Below are 23,212 nucleotides of genomic sequence, written 5' to 3' on the forward strand. Positions count from 1 at the left end.
TGCATTTCTTAGATGTGCAGTTGAAGAATTGTTAGTGACAGATTTTGTTTTAGTAATTAATACATATGGTTTCTTAAATATTAATTCATTCCATGCCTTTCTTGCACTGGATCTGTCTGCTTTACCTATGGGCCCCATTTATTCTTTTCTTATTTTCGATCCATCTTTTTAACACAGCACTCTATATCCGACTGAGAACATCCCTTAGCTTCCCAGACATTGCCCATGAGTTTTATAATTATGTTTTGTAAATAAATAATATCCACTGAATATCAGTCACAGAATAGCAAGTTTTGTATCAATCTTTGTTTTCAAACTTCATTATTGACATCTTTGAAGAAGTGCATAGCTTACTTTGAAGCCACAAAATCATAGAAATGTAGAAATTTTCTTACTGAAACCCAATTAAACCATGTATGAGAGATAGTATTGACCTTCTTCTTAAAAAGCTGCAGAAATGAAGAATCCATCAATTAATCCCTTATCTTGTCACTCTGGAATTAACCTGTATCTTCATTTAGATTCTGCATTTTAGTGGTGGGATTCAAGCAATCAGTTTGATTGAATCATAGTGGTACAATGGCCTTGAGATGGCGCTCTTCACTTCACAATCAGGGGGCTATGAGTTCAATCATGATTCTTCCTGTTGACTTCTAAGAAGATTCAAATTGCAATCGTGATTCCAGAGACTGCAGTCATTATAAATATATGATGGTTGTCCAACACCCCAGATTTTGATAATGTGAACATGAGTACATTGTAACAGTTGTACAATGTACAAGGTCATGCCATGTTTTTTACAACTGTTCAGGGAAATATAGAAAGCAATCTGTTGTGTCAGAAGTTGAGTGATTTAACTTGCAGGAATGTCCTCTTTTGTATTCAAAGAGACATTGGTACGTTTGAGGCCATCACTCATTCCCTTTTCAGAAAATAAGATTTTATTAATACAATCATTGGATTGTTACATGGTTTTATCAGCTTTTAAAAAAAATTTACTCACCACTTGCCCTTTATTTTAATTTTTTTATTTATCAGATTTCGAGACTGCCCATCTCTCTTTCCGAGTGACTGGGCTAGATATAATTAAAGACCGTACTGTTCTTTATTGGACTGCAATGTCCAGAAGGTGTGAGTTTTCAATAGTTGATTAGAGATAGATACTCCGATTATGAAAATTGAGAGAGGAATCCAAATAAAAGAGGAGGCTTCCAAAAAAGGCAAAAAAAGGGTAAAGGATGGTTGGGGAAATGCTATGAGGCCATATATTCTATGGATTGGGAGTTCCTTGTCCTCATGAAGTTCACAAAACTGCCAATTGATTAAAGATGCAAAGATATGGAAACTGCAGAGAGCAAATTAGCTTCCTATAAAAGGTAGTTAACATGTTAGCTAAATGATAGAAGAGTAAAACAATACAGTTTTAAACTTGCAACCATTCATTTAGTGAACATTCAAAGTTACAATGGCACTGAAAAAATGATTTATGGCTGTTTTTCATACAACCTTTGCAGCCATTCCCCTGTTCACATGATCAACATTTGGATGCTTGGTACCTGACATGTATTTATAATGGTTGCAATGTCACTTTTGCAACCTTCTAATCAGCAAAGTCAATAGGGAAGTCAAGTTCACTTAACAATCATGCTGCAAACTTAACAACAGCAATGATTCATTTAGTCACTGTGGCAAGATATTAAAAATGGGGAAAAAATCACTTAACAACGGTTCGGCAATGGAAATTTAACACTAAGTGATCAAAAGTCAAGGATTACTGTATAAGTATTTTGAAATGGAGAAGTTCTTTGCAGCCAGCTGCTGTGCATTTGTTGAAGATTTAGGAATATTTCCTCTTTCCACCATCACCACCACCAGTACCACTGCCCTGGTCTTCCTAGTAATTTGCACAGAGGAACTAGGCTCCGGGGAATGAGTCAATACAAGCTTATGGCTTTTGTATTCAGTCTGAAAGATCCGCAAGTCCTTGGTGTTGCATTGGCACTATGTGTCTTGGGATCCTTATGGAATTAGTTCAGAACCCTCTCCAGGGCATATGAAGTTCACATATTCAGACTGTCACTGCAGTTTTGTTAACTGTTAAGAATGGTTGGCATGGTCTTTTGAAGCTATTGAAAGTTTGGTCCCTGCCAGATGTCTTCCCATAGCTGAAAGTTTTATTGATGTAGTGAGGTTTTTGGCTGCCAGCAAAAAAGAAAGAAAGAAAGAAAGAAAAACAAGTGGAAGCACTTTTTGTAATGCCACAGGATTTTTTTTTAATTTTAGTCAAGACTAATTTCTTTGAAATATACTTTATTTCTGTTTGTCCTCAAAATCACATTTTTGAGTGTGAAATATTTTTTAAAATGTTGTTTATACTAGTTTTAGCATATTGAAAATTAGAACATACGACCTTTGGACTTTTTACTAGAAGTAATGCCATTGGTATTTTGGCTGGGCGTTTTCTGGAAGAAACAAAAATGTCAAAGCATCTATAAAATGACACAAACTGCCATGTGCTTTACAAGGAAAAATTGACCCCAATCTTTAAATAAGTGCTCTGTACCAAAAATCACTTGTTGATTCTCACAAGGAAAAAATGAAATTTCAAACAGTTTATGAAAGCAGGCATACTATTGTGCCATAGAGGACATAAAATATATAAATCATTTCTAGTTCATTCTTTCTTTTGGGGTAAATGGATTGTTTTATCTATAATCATTACAATGTATTTATATAGTACTAATAATGGCCCTATCAACTTCCTTTCCAATAAAAAAGTTGATTCATAGATTGCAAGATAACAGTTTCTGTAATTTATTTGTTAATAATTGTAATTTTGTGAGCTAAAGGAGAGCAGTCAACAAGGGCAGTCCTAATTGTCCCCACATATCAGCAAAAACACAGATCTATCATTTAAAAAAATAGCTTGTGCTTCTAAAAAAAACTTTAGAAAGGCAGTCTTTCCAAAAAATTTCTTCCATTATCCTAAATCAGTCAACAGAAAGCCTACTCAGACTTTGAGGACCACTTACCATTGTTAATTTAATTGATTACCATTTCTTCATCGGAATACTTTGTCTTCATAGGAATACTTTGAAAGATTTCTGAATATATTTTAGTATCTGGGGCAATCTTTTAAGTTAACTTAAATGTCCCTGTTGTGACGGGTAATTGTGATGGGAGGCTTGTATTTTTGATTGGGTGCTACTCAATTAAGCAGATTGGCAGCTAAACAAACAGAAACAAACATATAAACAAATAGTTCCTGTGTTGCTATCCAAAGAAAAATCACCAGTGCCCAAGGATAGAAAGCACTGGTCTAATACAAAACAAAAAAACAATGTTCTTTCTGTTCCTGAAACTAAAATTTTACACACACACACACACACACACACACTTACAACTACTATTTTATTACTTCCTAGATCAACTGTCCCAAATGTGACATTAATTTAAATTACTTAGGTTGGTCTCATAGTCAACCAGATTTTAGGCTGGATTTGACATTTTATCCCATTTTATCCATGAAGCCTTTTCTTGGGATAGGTAGGTAGGTATATAAATGAAAGATAGATGGATGGATAGATAGATAGATATCCTTGACTTACTGTTGGTTTAATGACTGTTCAAAGTTACAACTGCACTGAAAAAAAGTAACATGACCATTCTTCACAATTATGAACTTGGCAGCATCTCCATGGTCACGTGATCACAATTCAGATGCTTGGCAACTGCTTCATATTTATGATGGTTGCAGTGTTCCAAGCTCACGCAATTCCCTTGTGCGACCTTCTGATGAGCAAAATCAATGGGGGAGCCAGAATCATTTAACAGCCATGTCATTAACTTATCAACTGCAGAGACTGTGGTAAGAAAGGTCATAAAATGGGGCAAAAAACACTTAACCAATGTCTCACATAAAAACATAAATGTTGGGTTTAGTTGTAGTTGTAAGTCGAAGACTATTGGTATAAGTAAGGTATGGTGTAAGTGTGTGTATGTGTGCATGTATATGCATGCATGCAAACATACATACATGTTTACACATACCATACCATTTCATACGTTACCTATACCTACACTTTAATTATAATTTTCTTTTCTTTTCCAATTGTCTTGTGTGCTGCTAATTAACAAAGTAAAGTGAAATCAATCTAGACAACTGCAAATTAAATAATTGTCAATTAAACAGAGCAGATCATGGTTATATTATTTAGAGTTTAAGAAGCAGGAAGCACAAGATAGCTCTAAGATACGTGTGTGTCTGTCTGTCTGTCTGTCTGTCTGTCTGTCTGTGACACTTGTATCCCACAGAATCTGTTATGGACTCCTGATCTTTTTTTAAGAGAGTAATTAAAACATCCATGGTAGGCAAAATTTACATTTGAACATAATCCAACCATTTTGATGGAGCCATTATCAAAACTCTGTTTCTTGTACTGCCATAAGGTATGCTACATAAAACTGATCCTATGTAATTGGTTAACAATTTCCTGTTCTCGAAAGGGAAGTGACCCAAAGAGTTGTTGTTTCCTCATCTTCTTTTAATGCAGCTGCCCTGAACAAGTTGAACAGATGGAAAATCAGGATCAGTGATGGTAGTGATGTATCAGCTGCTGTTAGAACCAAACGGATTATTGTATCATCCATGGAATGCACAGTCAGCACCTGAATGGCCTGGATTTCTCTTCTTGGCTTAAATTGAAACATTCTGAACATGCTTCAGAATGAAAAGAGAAATGACTCCAGGAAATAGGTCTAACCCACATTTTCTTTTCTTGAACCAGATATAGACTGTTAGCCAACCTGGAATAATTGTGAATGAATCTGCAAGCAGACATTCCACTATAGGAGAATATTTGTAGCTCAGGGTTGAAATGAGGGATCCTTGGTGTTCTCTGAGTTTAATTGTTTTCTTACTGCTATTTCATTACCCAAACATCATCAGTGCTAATACATCAGTATATCATACCTAACACTAATGATGTTATCTAGTTTATATAATTAAATGTCTTAGTTTAGTTTTGTTTAGTTTTATTAAACTTGTATGCCGCCCTATTCCCCAAGGGGACTCAGGGCGGCTAACAAACTAAATAGGGAAAAGGGGAAGTACAGAAAACGAGAAGACAAGACAAATACAAAAAAACAAATTAAAAACTCATCAACAGCCGCAACAATTCGAGTGGGGCTGGGAACTCATCAGCCCCAGGCCTGCCGGAACAGCCAGGTTTTAACGGCTTTGCGGAAAGCCTGAAGGGTGGCGAGGGTCCGAATCTCCACGGGGAGATTGTTCCAGAGGGCCGGAGCAGCCACAGAGAAGGCCCTCCCCCGGGGGGTCGACAGTCGACACTGGCTAGTTGATGGAATCCGGAGGAGGCCTAATCTGTGGGATCTAATTGGTCGTAGGGATGTAATTGTCTTCAAGAAAGCAACCGAGCTCAGAAAGCACCAAGGACCCTTCAGACACGGTAGGCTTGAATGATGGTCTTTGGTTGCTGGTTGGTGAACCCTTGGCCAGTGACAAGCAGGAGAAGAATTTGTTCATGAAAACAAGTGGAAACTTCATGCATGGCAGGGAGGTGTGAAATGAGCTAATCCATTCTGTTCTAAACCAAATGGTCTCATGCCATTGTCAAGAAAAAATCTATCTCAAATGTACTGCAACTATTGCAAGAATGTGGAATATCTTTCCTTGGTTTGGTTTATTAGATTTATATGCCACCCTTCTCCCAAGGACTCAGGGTGGCGTACAACATTAAAAGAAACACATAATACAAAAGTTTTTTAAAAAATTAAATAGAATATCCCAAACAAACCCAATTAGAATTAACAATAACATTTTTTAAAAAAATCTGAATTAAAATTAACAATGATCAATAATTTATTTTGTTTTGTTCAAGCCAGGCTGGATTGCTGGAAAAGCCAACTTTTTAGGGCGCGTCAGAAGGACCGGAGGTCGGGGATTATAATGAAGCTCCGGGGGCAGCTCATTCCAGAGGGAAGGCGCTCCCATAGAGAAGGCTCTCCCTCTGGGGGTCGCTAGCTGACACTGTCTGGCCGACGGCACCCTGAGGAGGCCAACTCTGTGGGAAATTTGAAAATTGTGATAAGCTAAAAAGGTAAATATGTGCTAGTTGTTCTGGACTCTAGGAGGCAGTGCTCATCTCAGTTTCAAAGCCGAAGAGCCAGTGTTGTCCGAAGAAGTCTCCGTGCTCTAAATGCCGAAGGTGCACGGAACGCTGTTACCTTTCCACCAAATGTCCCTATTTTTCTAATTGCATTTTTATGTGCTTTCGAACTCTTAGGTTGGCAGAAGCTGGGACAAGTAATGGGGGCTCACTCTGTTACATGGCACTAGGGATTCAAACCACCAAACTGCCAACTTTTCTGATCAACAAGCTCAGTGTCTTAGCCATTGACCCATCGTGTCCCTTATGAAAATTGTGATACAAAAATATATCATATTTTTTTGAATCAAAGAGGCACCAGAGTATAAGGTGTACCAAGGTTTTGAAGAGGCAATTTTTTTTTTTTAAAAAAAAAGGTTTTGCATTCTGCAAACCTCCCCAAAAACAGGGCTTTTTTTTTTTTTTCAAAAAAATCGTATAAATAGCCCTTAGGAGGCTTGTAGAGTGTTCCTGGTGAGGGCGGCAAAAATGAGCAAAAAATGGACCATTTTTCTTGAAAACGGGCCCGTTTATTGTCAAAAAAGGGGCATTAAGAAGCTTATAGAGTGTTCCTGAGGGCTGGGGGGGGGCAAAATTGAGCAAGAAACAGGCTGTTTTTTGCTCATTTCTGCCCTTCCCAGCCCCCAGGAGCTCTCTGAAAGCCTCCTATAAGCTATGTACAGCCATTTTGGTGAAGGGGATGGGGTTTCAGGAGACACAAAATGCTGTATTAAGTGTATAAGACATACACAGATTTTCAGCCTCTTTTTTGAGGGAGAAAAGTACATCTTATACTCTGAAAAATACGGTAATTAGAATAGCTTCTCTATGAAGAAGGGGAAAAAATCCAAAAACCAAGCTAGGATAGACACCAGCTAAATATGGCACAGGAAAAAATGGATTTTATGTCAATAAACAATTGATGAAAATCTTTAGGGGTCAAGCTCTCAGTGCAGAAGAAGAACCTTGCTAGTCTATGATGCAAAAAAACAAAAAACAAAGCAAAAACAATATGACAGAATCTTTACTGTATTACAAGTTGGGGACATTAGTTTCTTGCATTTAGTTTGAGATGTAACAACTTTCTGAAATTGTATGATTGTTTTGCGCAGCAAGAAAATACTACGTTATTCATTAATTTCTATTGTTATTGCCAATCATTGCAAACTATTTTAAGGATTATTTAGTCCAAAGGCAAGGCATCAGTATTATGAACAAATAAACATATGAAAAAAGTAGATAATGAAAACTGTAAAATGTCATTCTGTTTCTCTTTTCCAGTAGTAATATTCTAATTGGGTATTAGAAACAAAAGTAAACCCAACAAATATGACCTCATTACAAAGCTGCTATTACTTTAGGCCGTTTTAAATTAAACTGCAGTATTTTTATAGCACCATCCAATAACATCCAGCTTAGTTTGACCTTATTTTGAAGCATATGGATGTCAGCTTCTCTGATGTACTAGCAATATGCCATTAGAATTGACTCTGGTATGATTATTATAATAAACTTGTTATAGATTAACAATGTGGAATTGATACATAGGTTACTAAATTCCATCCCACGTGGAGTGAGGTGGGGTGGTATATACATTACTCTTAACACTATGATATTTTCTGTAGAAATGATGTATAAGAATCATTGAATAAAAAAGGTATTAACATTTTTAAAGGCACCAAATATGTTCCCATATCTGATCCACAGTTATCAAGCAATGTTATTGTATAGATCATCATTAAATAAGTGTGTGTGCGTACTTGACTTTAGGTTACAGGGATTGTCTGGACAAATCCCTGAATTTTTCTTCAGAAGTTCAGAAGTGTTGCCCTGGTTTACTTCCCAGGGGTGAAAGAGAATATCATCTCACTGCCTTTGTGCCTAAAGTGGGACTAGAATTTCCAGTATCCTGGGTTCTATACTTGTGCCTAAATTTCTTCCTGAATTATATCATTTAGAATATTTATGATTTCTCCAGGAATTACTTGCAGGCAACTTGAGTTTGTCACTGTACAGAGTCACATGTACAGTAAGTATAGGGCATTGGTTCTCAATCTCAATCTTCCCAATGCTGCGACCCTTTAATACAGTTCCTCATGTTGTGGTGACCCCCCCCCAACCATAAAATTGGTGTCTCGGTTCCTAAGACCATCTTGGCGACCCCTGTGAAAGGGTTGGTTGACCCCCAAAGAGGTCCCAACCCACAGGTTGACAACCACTGGTATAGGGAGATGTCTTTGAGTTCTGGATTAGACTACAGTTTTTTTGGCAAGATTTTTTGAGGATTAGTTTGCCAGTGCCCGTGCACCTAGGTCTGAGACTGGCTCAAAATCATCCGACATGCTTTGTGCTTAAAGTGGAACTATAACTCCCAGTTTCTAGCTTGTTGGCTTAACCACTGCACCAAACTGGCTGATATAAGCATCTAATCTCCTCTCTCCCCCCTCCTTCCCTTTCCCTCTCCCTCTCGCTGTCCCCTTCATGTCCCCTTTTTCTACCCCTCTATATACGGGTATCCAGATGAATGTTTCTTTACAATCCATCTGCCTATTTACAACTCATATGAGGCTATATATTAAAACAATGTCTTAATCTAAACCACTTAGTTTGTTTTTCGGCCCATGAAATTTAGTTGAATTTTATAGTACATAATGTTAACTTAGTTTTTTCAGTGCTACATAATGATAAACCAAAGGTGATGACATTTTAATAACAAGTCTCCAAGGGAATGTTTTTGTTTGCTTGATAATGTAATTATCATTTTTCAGCCCTTGGTTATTATGTTAGATAGAGGCTGGGTAATAATATTGTTGACTGATCAATAAATTAAAATGCCTGCTTTTAAATGTCTCAGATAAATCTGATGCTTTGCATCTGGAGAAGCCAAAAGAAATTCTGCCAGAATAACATTTTTGTGAGTTCAAGTAATGTATTAACTATATTGCTATTTTTAGACTGATAAGAGTAAATAAGTTTAATTATACAAAGATTCATTGGCATTGTGGTCTAACTTTAAAATTAGCTTATTGCTAATTGGCAGATAAAAGTATTTTAACACATTTGCCCAATGTACATTTAATTTTAAAATACACAATGTTTGGCATTAAGGAAGATAAGTTAAGCTTTTTCTAATTTGCATAAATAAGCAGACTTAATATAAAGAAAATTGGGTTCCTTTCTCCATTTTCTTTCATTCAAACTTTCTGACAACTATATCTTAAACAAGCTTATGAGTAGTGGTTAATGCCAGTCTACTGGTATCCAGAATCTTTTTAAGAAAGGAACTAAGAATTTATTGGTGGTAATGTGTTCAGCAAGAGATAGCTGGTGAAATAAAGTAGCATATGAAACTACCACTATAAGTTGTACATATTTAGCTGGATTCCCTATCAATTCATTTTTTGTGAATTGTATTTTTATATTGTTTGTATAAATAAATAATAAGTAAATAAACAAACATTTGGGGGGGGGGGAAATTGAGATGGGTATTCTGAGGGAAACAAAGAATCCAACTATCTTTTAAAAAGCAAGTACATTTTAATTACAAAAAATACTGAATAAGTAAAATGTGATTAGTGATAAAATGTGCATTTGCATGTGTAGTCCCTGTACAACCAGGGACTGTAGAAAAAAAAAACATGAGCATAGCTGATTATAACAATAACTAAAAGGTAGTTGAGACAGTACCAGTATTTCTTGCTCTCTATATATCTTCAAGTTTTTCACAATAATTTTACTTGAGAATAAGGCCCAGAATCTTTAAGGACTGATAACATTTTCATTAGACCAAACCACACATATTTTCTTAAACTGTATATAGTTTTTGAAATATCTTAAAGAAAACTGTTGTATAAATCTGAGTTCCAATCCAGTTTACTAGTCAAACATAATCTTTAATCTCATCAGAATGAAAATATTGAGCTTTTATAGGTAAGCTTTTCTTTGTAGGCAAGACTGAATAGGATGATTTACACATTGCAGTAAGAATTCCTGCCCCTTACCTGCACCCTAGAGATGTAGAAAAATATACTCCTATCTCTCCCCCCTCATTTCATCTTCCTTTAGGTCAAATATGCTTGATAGATCATTTCTCAATAGGATTAAAAGGGGAGGGACTGTATGTTGAAGAGAAAGTTATTTAAACAGATGTTTTAAACTTCTATGGGTATCATTTAGTCAGTGTATAATAATATAGTATATTGTATGTGGAAGCCTGCTCTTAAATACAGTCAGTCTTGAATATAACTGTGACAGTGCTGTTTATATGTTGTTAATTTTTGAATGGCAGGAAGTGGGGAATCTTATGGTTGACCACCAATGGAAAGAGAGTGAGTGGACATTAGCACTCTGGTCAAACCAAATGTTATTGGCAGTGTTCATGGTCTTGGAAGTGGCCTGTGGTTTTGGGAACTGCACACTAGAGAAGCGTAACTAGACTACATGGTTAGAAGACTCTAATAAAAGAAAAATAGGAGTTTTGGGCAAAATAATTCAAAACTAAATATTTCTCAAATTTCTTCAGTTTTTTCATGAAGTTAATCAGAACATTAGCATGCAGTATCTGTTTATGTCTAATAAAAGCATTCAGTTAGTCAATATGTATTTCACCTATAATCCAGTATAAAATATGTAACATTATTACTATTCTAAGTATAAGAATTTAAGGGACCTGTTAGCAATATGAATATTGGTTTAGTAACAAAATTGTAAAACTATATATATATATATATATATATATATATATATATATATATATATATATATATATATATATATATATATATATATATACACATATATATATATATATATATATATATATATATATACACACATATATATATATATATATATATATATATATATATATATATATATATATACATATATATATATATATATATATATACATATATATATATATATATATATATATATATATATATATATATATATATATATATATATATATATAGTTAGATAAATATAACAATTGTATTTATTAATCTTAAAGTTATAACAGTTTGCTTAGTGACCATTTTAAGTTACAACGGCACTGAAAAAGTTACTTATGACTATTTTTCACACTTATGACTATTGCAGCATCTCCATGGTCACATGATTTATATTTGGATGCTCGACAATTGATTCACCTTTATAACTGTTGCAGTGTCCTGCACCAGTCATAAATGTGATTGGTCACATTTATGCAACCTTCTGACAAGCAAAATCAGAAACAGACTCACTTAACAATCGTGTTATTAATTTAACAACTACAGTGATTCATTTAATAACTGGCAAGAAAAGTCATAAATAGGGCAAGATTCACTTAACAAATTTCTCACCAAACATTATTTATTTTGGGCTTAAGTTGAAACTACCTATATTGTCATCTCATAGATTTCATGACATTAGACATTCTCTGGCATGCTACTTGAAATTACAGGAATTAGAATTTAAAGATTAATACTAATATTATTTCAAAATAATTTAAATTTTAGGCTATATTGAGAAAGTTCTTTACTGTTGTAGAGTAGAATAACAAGCTCTTGAAAGCTTTTCAGATATTTTATTTGTATTTTATGCTGAACAAAATAAAGATAAGTTTATTTTGCTCTTCTTTACCAAGATTTCCTTTTATTCAGGACTATTTTTCTCTCCATTGATCATTCACCGTTCTCTTTCATCTCCCTAAGACCACATCTATATTCTTACAAATGATTACTAATACAGAACTGTAAAACTTTGACACTAAGTTATAACTATAAGAACCGTGTTTTTGATTTTAAGATCGTTAAGATTACAAATGCACAATAAACAAAGTATCATAAAATTAATAAACATCTAAATATTTATTGTAGCCAGCAAATCAAACAGTTGGGAGTTTAAAGTACAAGAAAGCAAGAATTGACATTACTGACTTAACTGTAGATTAAGCTTTGTTTAATGAGTATGTAAGCTTAGCATTTTCCTATTTTGCCCTTGCCTTGCTACTTTAATGTAAATATTGGTATTTATACTAAACTATAAATACCATAGTTTAAAATATCCTGGTATCCTGGCTTTGATAGTCAATTAAAGTTCTCTATCTATGATATTCTTTCTTTCAGATATAGAAGCTTCCAGTCCTAACATAAACATACATTTAAGTAATAATATTAATTACAACTACTACCACAACAACAGAGCTATATAGAAACACTAACAGTACATACTTAAACTAGAAACATAAACAATGGGGCTAATGGAAATAGTACATTCAGTTCAGTACAATGGATTCACAATTAGAGTGCTGACCAGGAATGGATTGATTCTTTGCTGACTTGGAATTTATTCTCTTTTCTCATCTGAATCAAAATGTGCCTTGCCCAGAATACCCATTATCTAGACGCCATTGTCCCCTATCTCATTATAATAATACTGCCTGATTTGATAAGTGTGTTTAGCAAGCTTATTCTTTATTTAGTGATACATACAGTACAATAAACCCAATCATTCCACAGCACTCAACAAATCAGATTAGTCCAGAATTTATTCTTTACCACAAGATGTCAGAAGTTTGCTTCCAAACCTGATGGTGGTTTTAGTGGTTGAAGATGGGCTGTCAGCCAGTCTGTGGTTTCAAGCTAAGGCAAAGAAATAGAAGAAGAACAGAAAAACTAAGTTAGGCAAAAGATTATTGTTTTCCATTTTCCCCGTCGTTAAAGATGGCTGATAAATTACCTTTCTTATAGCTTTACAGAAGGAGGTAAAGGAAGAAGTCTGTTGACTTTATATGTTGGTGAAGAAGGAAATCTCTGTCAGTTCAGCATAGCTATACACTTGTCTAAAGTGTAGATTTTGGTAAAAAGAATTAGGAACCAAAAAACTCCCACCCTACTCCACTGTAGGATAATTTTATTCCTCTTCCAATGAAGCAGACCACTTCCCAACCAATATGTTTTTCCTATGAATTACTATGTATTATGTATAATAATAGCTAATTTACTTTGACCATGACAAGTAGAGAGCAAAATGTTTGGATTCTGAAGTTTCCCCATCTCTATATTTAAGAATTTTGTGTTTCATTCTATAGTAACTCTAGATATTTCCTTGGTGTTTCATCTTTGTTAAGGTAGCTCATGGAAAATATATAGAATATTTTTAATACAAATTTTTTTTGTATTCCTTATGAACTATTTACGTTTGAATAGATATCTAGCCCTTTATTAAACACGCCGCAATGCTTATCTACTATGTATAAAAGGCTTCAGTTGTTTTGAAAGTTCTATTTCCCTTCAAATATTTCCTTTTCTCTTTCTCCATTGTTTTCTGACCAGTTTAGATCCTTGAGAAACTTAGATTAAATTCCTATCAGGAAAAGAATGGGTATTCCTTCTTTATATGAATCTTGATTAAATAATAATACTTGATCTTGCAGAAGAATTTATAATCGAGCAATTGACTGGAAGAATCTATCTTAATATATGTCCAGCGAGTTTAAATAAGGTTGAGTTGGCATTCTCCAGAAAATCAAGAGCAGAATAGAATTTGCATTTAAATGAAACATTAGAGGGTTCCACTTTTTATTAAATGGTAAATTATTCTAAAAAGTTATGGTAAGCTGTCTGGTAAGAGGTCAGCTGATATTATTATGTACATTAAATATGTGCTATTAGTTTACTCTCTGCTTCTATTTTACTTGGGAGCTAGAATTTATTATTTAACCTTTCTAAACCCTTCCATGATGGTGATCATAATTTATTTTATAATCTAGCTGGGATATTTTTTTTCTTGTTGTCCTGACTCTCAGAACGTAATGTCATATCAAATGCAGTCATTTTGAGAAGCATGTTTAGTTTGTTTTCCAACCCACCTAGAAAAACCTTTATATCTCTTGTAATTTTTTGTATTTTTTTAAATAAATGGCAGCCCTCTAGACACCTTATTTAATTAATTTTGAATGCCACTCTTAAGTTTTGAAAACATAAAAAAAGATTTCTTTTAAAATGCACATATTGTACAAATGCATGGGCATACATTTTACAAATACAAAATTAACTTAGGCTAAATTTGAATTCATCTGTTCAAATTTATTAACTTCCAATTGTTATGAAATAAATCTGCATTGTGATATCTTTTTTCAAATAAAATCAGAAGTGTTAAAAAGAGTGTCCTGTGGAATATTAGAAATGGGGACATGAGAATTGGAAGGAGAAAACATTATGCAACAAAAAGTATTTGCTATTTACATAAAAGTAACAATACTTTTTCTGATGCTGAATTTTGTTACCTTGATAAGAGTATATTGCATGAATCAGTGGCATATGCATAGACTTGAGTTATTCGCACAAGCAAAACAAATTCTGTGATTCATTGGGAATTGTTTTATGGAGTCTATTTCAGTGCACCATTTATACCTGGCTGGATGGATGGATTTTCTCCATTTTCTGAAGACTTCATAGTCCTTGACTTATTGACAAGGTAACATATTTGGGACCGGAAATTCAGGGACTAAATAAGGTCATTAAACAAGGCATCATGGCAGATTGATTTTACAACCATTTTTATCACCATTGTTAAGCAAATCTCTGTGGTCATTAAGTGAATCTAGATCATCCAATTGATTTTGCTTATAGAAAGTCAGCTGGAAAATAGTAAATTATGATCAGGTGACCTCAAGGCACTACAACCATCATAAATGTGAATAAGTATCCAACTTGCAACCTACTACAAGAAATTGTAGTGTGAATCTGTTGCACACAAAGCAAGTTTCAGTGACAATTGTTGGACTGAACAATTAATATTGCATATTACAACTTCTCCTTTGGGGCTTTTTAGTTATTTATCTTATATACTGATTCAATAGAATTCAAGTTTCAGTTAAGATATCTCAATAGGGCAATTCAGAGTTTATGGAATACTATAATCAAAACAGACTATGTGTGATTATCAAATTGCTGTTTTTTTTAGACACCAGATTCCCCTCTGACATGACCACTCAAATTTACTAACAGCAAATTAAATTATTGCTTAAACCTTCAATTTATATATTAGATAGTTATATATTTATAACATTGAACATGTTTTAAGCACTGAACATGTTTTAAACACTGAACATGTTTTGAAAATCAGCTTCTTTGTGAAGCAGAATAATCTCAAGTCACTTATTTTACATGATGTAGTCCTCTCTACTTCATTTTACATACTCACTTCACCACTCCAGTCCTCAGGACCAAAAAACATTTTTTTAAAAAGCAGCGTCTGTTCTGTGAAGGTTTGTTTGCCTCCAGCATAAACTATATCTTTGTTTTCAGATTCAATGTCTTTGGAATGTCTCCTTTGTTTTGTTAAGGGGGCTGTCTTCCTTCTTGCTTTTAAAAAAAAGCCTTTAAAACACTTTTTTTCTCAACAGGCTTTTGATTGTTGAAGTTGTTCCTCTTTTACAGTAATATCTTTGGTTTTAAATCTGGTTTCTATTATAAACTCCTGAGATTTAAGTAGTGTGCAAAACAAAACAAAACAAATAAATCCTTGTTCTCATCTGGAAAGAGAGATGAATTTAGAGTATGCAAAAACAGGAGTGTTAAGTTTGGATCGATCCCTAAGTCCAATTTTTATCTGTAACATCCTGTAACAATATATTGGGAGATTTCTTGTTTTCTCCAAAGCAGCTGTTTATTTTTCTCTGCCAGATAAAATTAGCTCAAGGACCTCTATAGGAAAAATGCTATCTATTCAAGATTTCTATTTACTAAGGCTTTGTTTTGTTGTTGTTGCTGCTGCTGCTACTATTATTTGAAAATGAATTTTGTAAAGTATGTGCTCTAACCATTATAATCTGTTTATCTGAAATAAAGAGAACCGTGAATTTGAGAAAATATTGCTTAACAGGGAGGGAGTGCAATCATAAATATATGTTTGTGGGGGGGTGTACACACACACACACACATACTGGATACCTGTGCTTCACGATGAAACTATGTGATTGGGCTATGCAGCAAAAATTCGGTTCACAATCTGTTGTCTCAGTGGTAGTCGGGGATTGAAACACATAAGGAAATATTGCTCGGCTGCCTTGAGTCCAGAAACAGTTCCATAGGTAGAAGGCATAGACATCTTGGTGAGATATCAACATTTAGAACTGTAAGGAGTCCCAGACTGCTCCTGAATGAAGGAATGGAACGTCTGCCAGTTTGAACTGAGATAATGGAATGTGAGGCAACTGGTAGTTGGAACAGAATTCTTTTCAGGTGGGGAAGGTGAGTAGAACTCCTTAGAATCAGAACATGTTAATTACTGTATAAAAAATACTGATGATCTGATGGTCATTTTGAAAAATCCTTTCTTAACAAGCACCTAGAAACCAAGAGGAACATAAGTGCCAAATTTCAAGTTTGTAGGCTTTACGGTTCTGGAGATTTTGTGATGAGTGGGTGTTATTTGGCTTTTATACATATGTATGTATGTATGTATGTATGTATGTATGTATGTATGTATGTATGTATGTATGTATGTAGCCTTAGCTCCTATTCCTTCCTCTTAGGATATAAGCCTCCATTGATTAACATGTCTGAAGTAAAAATGAGAAAGCTAATTACAGATGGGTAACGGGCAGATGGGCCTATCATGTGTGCAATGGCCAAATTGATTAATGATGTATAAAGGCAGATATCTCTTCAATGGTGGTTTGTACACTTTGGCGATGTTAGTTAATGAAAGCTAAGTGAGTAATATATTTTAAGTTCTGGAGATCACAATGCCTCTCCTTTTATAACTCATATTTTTAGGATAATTCGATACACACACACACTACAATATATGGAGACTGTGTGTGTGTGTGTGTGTGTGTGTGTGTGTGTGTGTGTGTGTGTGTGTATGACAAAACAATAATATTAATATAAAATATATTAATATAAAAGTACTCATTAAATTAATTACTTCTATATTAAGGCATCGTATTTGTAAAATTAATTTAACCCTGTCTACGTATATCAAACACAAAATCACAACCATACCTAGAGAGATTGTTTTCCTTCTAGCAGAATGAGTAAAAAGAGAAGAAGAAGAAAAAAAGACCTTGGATGACTATTGTAATGAACAAAAAAAGAGTAACTATATGGGGACAGAAAGAAAAAGGAAAGATGAAAAATTAGTTTACCAAAAAATGGATCTAATATTAGACAAATAGCTCTCTCTATGCAGTGGCTAATCCAGGGTAATCTGAGAAGCATTCATTATTTAGAAAATTAGCATAGGCTAACTTTGCATCTTCTGCTGAGTCCTTTGTTTTCATCAGTTTCTTTCTGATCAGGAAAGTTCAGAAGATTAGTTCACACAAACTGTATTCTGGGAGAACTCTTGCAACTTTAGCTAACCACAGATGTCCATCAACAATAAATCTCATCTAGTACTATATATGTTCTGAGTAGTATAACTCTGCTCCTTGGTCAAGCAGCTGCAGCTGGTGTAAAATTGCTCAGAAACTGAGTGAGCCACCTGTCTGTGTACTTTTTTTCTTCTTTTACTGATGCAATGGTTGTTACTGGTAGCTACTAAATCAGATTCAGAGTTATGACACATAAGATCTTAAATGATGTGGACTCAGGAACCTTCACTGCAGTGGTGGGTTCGGGTATCCCATGGCAACTGGTACGGTTGCAACGGGGCCCGGCATCCACCACATGAATGTGCGCCGTGTGGTCATGTGTCCCTACCTCTTGTGATGCCTCCGCAGCACTCCAGCTGCTTGGTGGAGCGTCATGCAGGTGCCGTGTGCTCCTTGCGCAAAAGCGCCAAAGAGCTCAAATATTGCTCAGGCAGGTGGGTGGGCCCTCAGGAGCACCATACCGGAACAGTACCCGGTGTTCTGCGCAGGCACTGGTGCGCCCATATCGTGGCGTACTGTCTGCAACTCACCACTGCTTCACTGTTAAAGCCCTGATCAGTCTTTAAGATCAGTATTTTACAAGAGTAAAGATCCTACAGAGTATCACCTTGTAAATGGGATGTTCATGTAGGCGTTTACAGTTGTCTTTCTATGACCTTTGTGGGTAGCTCCTATTATTGGGCTTCTGTTGATCAAGACTAAGAATGTAATATCTCTTATAAGCTTTAGCTGTCGGGAGAATTCTGGGAATTGAAGTTGACACATTTAAAAACTCTCAAGTTTGAAAAACACTTACCTAGGCATACTTTTTATGCAACTTGAATAGATTGTTTTGTGTTTCTTTCCTCATTTCTTTAAAAACACACACACAAACACATAAATATTTGTATTAAGACATTTTAGTAGTGTTTATAAATCACTTGAATTGTAATTGTATGAGATGTGGCAAAGATAACATGAACAAGTGCATGAATAAAAATTCAACCATTCTCCTGTGCACTGGTTGGAGAGTCCAAGCAGTGGGTTATTTCAGTCTGGTTGCCCTGGAAACTGAGGAAGACTTTTCCTTGGCCACGCCTCCTGGTGTGACCTATCCCCAGAAATTTTCCTCAGTTTGGCCCGTTCTGAAGCTTTTTTGGGAGCTCCAGCTGAAATAATTCCTTTGGCTTGGACTCTCCTTTCTCTTCCTGGCCTTTCGTTTCTGAGCAATTTTCCCTAGGCAATTTTTGCCTCTTCTCTACTGACTAATCCAATCCATTCACTGTAAGCCTCCAGGAGGCCAGGAGGTAAGCGTGCTGCTGGGGGGAGGGCCTCCTATCCCGATCTACTCAGGCTGGTCTTGGAGACTTGCCGCACGTTTTAAAATGGCGCAGTGCGGCGGCAGAGGGCTCTAGCAAGCCAGCGCTCCCTAGTGGTCCCTGTTATTGTTTTCTTTAGTAGTTTTTTCATTCCTGACCCTCGCTCATTAGCTCTGCGCGGAGGAGCGCGTGATCGTCTATCAGCTAAAGCAATCGCCGCATGGCCTCCTAGTTCCCCTCACTGCACGGTGGCCATTTTAGGCGCGTTATCGCGCCATTCGGGCCTAGCTGCAGGCTGCGCAGCCATGCTACACCAGGGACCGCTGGGTGGCAGGGGGCCAGCCAGGGGGTTGCCCACTGGCAACCTGTCACCCCTCTACCTTTTCTCTACAAGTGGCGCTGGGGTTCTGGTCTGTTCAAAGGCCACCGCACCGGCCTGGGGGAGGCCCCCTCAATCCAGGCCTGCCTTTGGGCTTGGGCCTCCCCTCATCCCTGACTAGCCTGCAAGTCTTCCGCTACAGCCCTCATCCTCCGAATCAGGAACTAACAATGCTATCTATCATAACTGAAGTGATATTTTTCCTGTATATGACCTGTTTAACAAGATTTTTGTCTTCTTCTCTTACAGTGTAGCCTATACCAACTGCAACTACTCCTGTTTTCGGCCTGTGCTTGATAATATCCTGTGCGGTCATTGACATGGAGAAATGGGGCTCTGTGACCAGTAGACACCCCCAGTGCCTGGGTCAGGTTTCACCCCCTTCCATGGGCTGTGGGGCTAGCGGAGACAGAGCTCCCATTCAGACCCCTCCTGTTAGGGCCCCCTCTGCTGCTGAGGCCAGGGATGTCGCAAGGCACCAACGGGCGCTTGAGAAACAATTTGAGAAAGCCCGTCGCCTGGCAGCTAAGGAGGTTCCCCCAGGGGATTCCTTTGTCCTGCCACTACTTAAAAGGGACTTGACAGCACTAATGGCAGAGAAAGTAGATTCTCAAAACCTGTCCCCTGACCGGTCCTTTTCTGAACCTCCTTCCCCGGGCCTTTCTTGGTTCCCGGCCCCGGAGGTCCCCCCCAGGGGGATCGCTGGAGGATCTGCCTTCCCAGATGGAGGAGCCCACTGACTTAGACCCAGACTCGGATCAGGATCCCAAGCTCTCTCCCTGCATGCAGGCGGTGGTGGAGCGTGCCATTGTAAGGGGCATTGCTGATGCCATGCGGGTGCGGGACAAACCCGTTGAGCCAGTAACCTCTCCCTCTGATCTGGGTGGACCTGCCCCGGCCAAGAGGGTTCGCCACACCTCCTTGGAGTCCTCCGTAGTTAGCGAGTCCTCGGCCTTGGAGGCTCTGGACCCGGTGGAAAAGGGGGATGAAGACCTTACTCCGGAGGCACCTTCCTTCTCTGGCCTGTTTAAACCTAGTTTGTTTAAATAAGTTCTACGTAAAGTGAAGGCCACCACTATGGTGGGCATTAAGCACAAACCCGCCCCATCCACGGCTGATTCGGCCCCAATCAACCCAAATGCAGCTATGTTTGATGCTCCTACGTCTCAACAGGAGTTAGTCCCAATTCCAGTCCTGTTCCTGGACCTCATCCAGCGTCAGTGGGTCCAACCGGCCACATTGTCCTCTCCTAGTGGAGTGGACAAGAAACTTTATACCATGGAGCCGGTCCTGGAGGATCTCTTAGCCCTTCCAGCCGTAGATCCGCCCATCACGGCTCTTACTTTTAGTGCCTCCCTGCCTGCAGACCTGTCTGAAGGCCTCAAGGCAGAGGATAAGAAGGCTGAAAAGGTCTGTCACAAGACTCACCTGGCGGCGGCCTGGGCCATTAGGGCCTCATCCTCTGCCTCATTCTTTAGTAGGGCAGCCGTCATTTGGTCGCTCGACATCTTGAACAAGATTCCTGCATGGGACGCACGGCTCCATCAGGACGTGACCAAACTTATTGCGGTTTCCCATATGCGGCGGACGCTGCTCTCAATGCCACCAAATTCGCCTCTAGGGCTCTAGCTGCGAATGTCACGTCTCACCATTTGCTCTGGCTCCGACATTGGCAAGTGGACCAGAAGCACAAATAGAAATTGGCTTAAGTCCCCTTTAAGGGGTCTAAGTTATTCGGGGAAGTCTTGGACCCTTTCCTTATTGAGTTGAAGGACAAGAGGAAAGTCCTTCCTTCGACATCTAAGAAGCAGGACCGCAAGTCTACCCCATATGTGAGGAGGCAGTCCTTTCGGCCCTCAGAACCATCTACCTCCACTTACTTCTACCCCCCTAATAGGTTGGCAGGGCAGCAGGGAGAGAGGGCTCAGGACAGGTCTTCCTTTTGAGACAGAGGCAGACAGCAGTTTGGTTTCCGCAAATTTAATCGCGGAGGTGCCTCCAACAGGCCCTTCTGGAAATCAAAGTGACTTCCTGAGCACGGCGCCCATTGGGGGTCGACTTCAACTGTTTGCCTCCCATTGGGCCCAGATGGCTCACGATGCTTCTGCAGATAGTCCGGGAGGGTTTGTCCCTGGAATTCCTATCTCCCCCTCCCAGGAACTTTATCAGGTGCCCTATCCCCTCATGTCCCATCAAGAGGGAGCAGATGAACCAGGAGGTCTCCACCTCCTGGAGATCAATGCCATCGAGCAGTTGCCCCCAGACCAGGAAGGGAGTGGATTTTACTCCATCCTCTTTCTGGTCCCGAATAACTCGGGGGGGGGGGCACCTTGGACCTCAAGAACCTCAACAGTCATATCGCCTACCGGAGGTTCAAGATGCAGTCCCTCCAGTCCATCCTGGCGGGGATCCGCCAGGGAGACCTCCTCACCTCCATCGATCTGCGGGAGGCTTACCTACACATTCCAATTCACCCCTGACACCGGAAGTTCCTGTGCTTCTTTTATGCGGGCCGCCACTTCTAATACAGGGCCCTCCCATTCGGTCTCTCCTCAGCCCCCAGGACCTTCACCAAGGTCCTGGCAGTAGTGGCAGCCCATCTCCATCGCAGGCCCATAAGGCTCCAATGCTACCTGGATGACATCATCATCCAGTCTTCATCCAGGCAGCAGGCCTTGCGGAACCTTCAGATTACCATGAGGACCCTCAGACACCACGGGTTCTCATGAATTTAGAAAAGAGTCACCTTACCCCTACAACCAAGATCAATCATCTGGGGGTAGTGATAGACACCATCTCCTGCAGGGTATTCCTCTCCCAAGACAGGTTAGAGGCCCTCAGGTCCATGACCCACACAGTTCTGCAAGCAAGGCAGGTTCCGATTGTCCTCCTCTCCCAGCTGTTGGGGAAGATGATCTCCTGCCTGTTGATCATGCCCTGGGCTCACCTCCACTCCAGAGCCCTGCAGTGGCTTCTCCTATCTCACCAGAGAGCCAACAGGAGCAACTTGCCAAGGCGGATTCCCGTGCCCCAGTCTGTAAAGAGGTCCCTCCGGTGGTGGACATCTCCCACACTCCTCAAGGGACACCTGTTCAAGGAGCCCAACCGGCTGGTCATTACCACCGATGCCAGTCTCGCCGGCTGGGGGGCGCACGTGGGACATCTCGTGGTTCAGGGCAGATTGTCCCCAGCGGAGTTGTGTTGCAGCATCAACTTTCTGGAGCTGCGAGCTGCGAGGTTGGCCCTTCGTCACTTCCATCAGCACATACGTCACTGCCACGTCTTATTGATGATGGACAATGTGGCCACAAAGGTGCACATCAACCGCCAGGGCGGCACCAGGTCCAAAAGACTGATGACGGAGGCAGAGGCCTTGGGACTCTGGGCGGAGCGGCACCTGAAGTCGATCCGCTCCGACCATATCTCCGGCATGGACAATACTCAGGTGGACTGGCTGAGCAGGACCACCATCTACTCCGCGGAATGGCTGCTGGATCCTGCTCTGTTCCATCAACTGTCCCGCAGATTCGGACATCCACAGGTCGACCTCTTTGCAACCAAAGCCAATGCTCAACTACCATGCTTCTTTTCCCGCTTCCATGCTCCGGGAGCAGAGGGAATGGACGTCTTTCGCTGCAGCTGGCCCCAGGGCCTCCTCTTCGTGTTTCCTCCTCTTCCTCTTCTTCCATGTCTTCTACTCAAGATCATAGAGGAGAGGGCGGAAGTGCTACTCGTGGCGCCCCATTGGCCTCAAAGATCATGATTTGCCAACCTAGTCAGCCTGTCGGTGTCCCCGCCATAGCGGATTCCCCCGGATCGGGTCTCCCTCAGCCAGGGGACCATTGTCCATCCAGAGCCCCAGTGGCTTCAGTTGGTCGTCTGGCACTTGAAGGGGACCTGCTGAAGGCTGAAGGTCTGTCAGATGGCATTGTCAGTACCATTCAAGCGGTTCGGCATCCCTCAACAGCGAGAATCTACGACTCAATTTGGGCTACCTTCA

The 23,212-nt window shown here is 38.9% G+C and overlaps 1 protein-coding gene across 3 annotated transcripts in view; it reads left to right on the forward strand.

Moving 5' to 3' along the window:
* Window positions 1–23,212, forward strand: part of PLXDC2 (plexin domain containing 2) — a 266,176-nt gene that overhangs the window by 97,500 nt on the left and 145,464 nt on the right. The window contains exon 1 of one of the 3 annotated variants that reach the window (XM_087712674.1): window positions 4,322–4,449. The exons of 1 other annotated variant lie outside the window; for it this stretch is intronic. The gene's annotated coding sequence lies outside the window, so the exon portion shown is untranslated. Of the gene's footprint in view, window positions 1–4,321; window positions 4,450–6,034; window positions 6,120–23,212 lie in introns of those variants that run through there. One more of the 3 variants, XM_087712673.1, reaches the window with a different exon arrangement.

This window comes from Thamnophis sirtalis, unplaced genomic scaffold (genome assembly GCF_051295495.1).
Source record: "Thamnophis sirtalis isolate CommonGarterSnake01/CBP01778 unplaced genomic scaffold, rThaSir2_p1.2 scaffold_4, whole genome shotgun sequence".
In the NCBI taxonomy this organism is placed as follows: domain Eukaryota; kingdom Metazoa; phylum Chordata; class Lepidosauria; order Squamata; family Natricidae; genus Thamnophis; species Thamnophis sirtalis.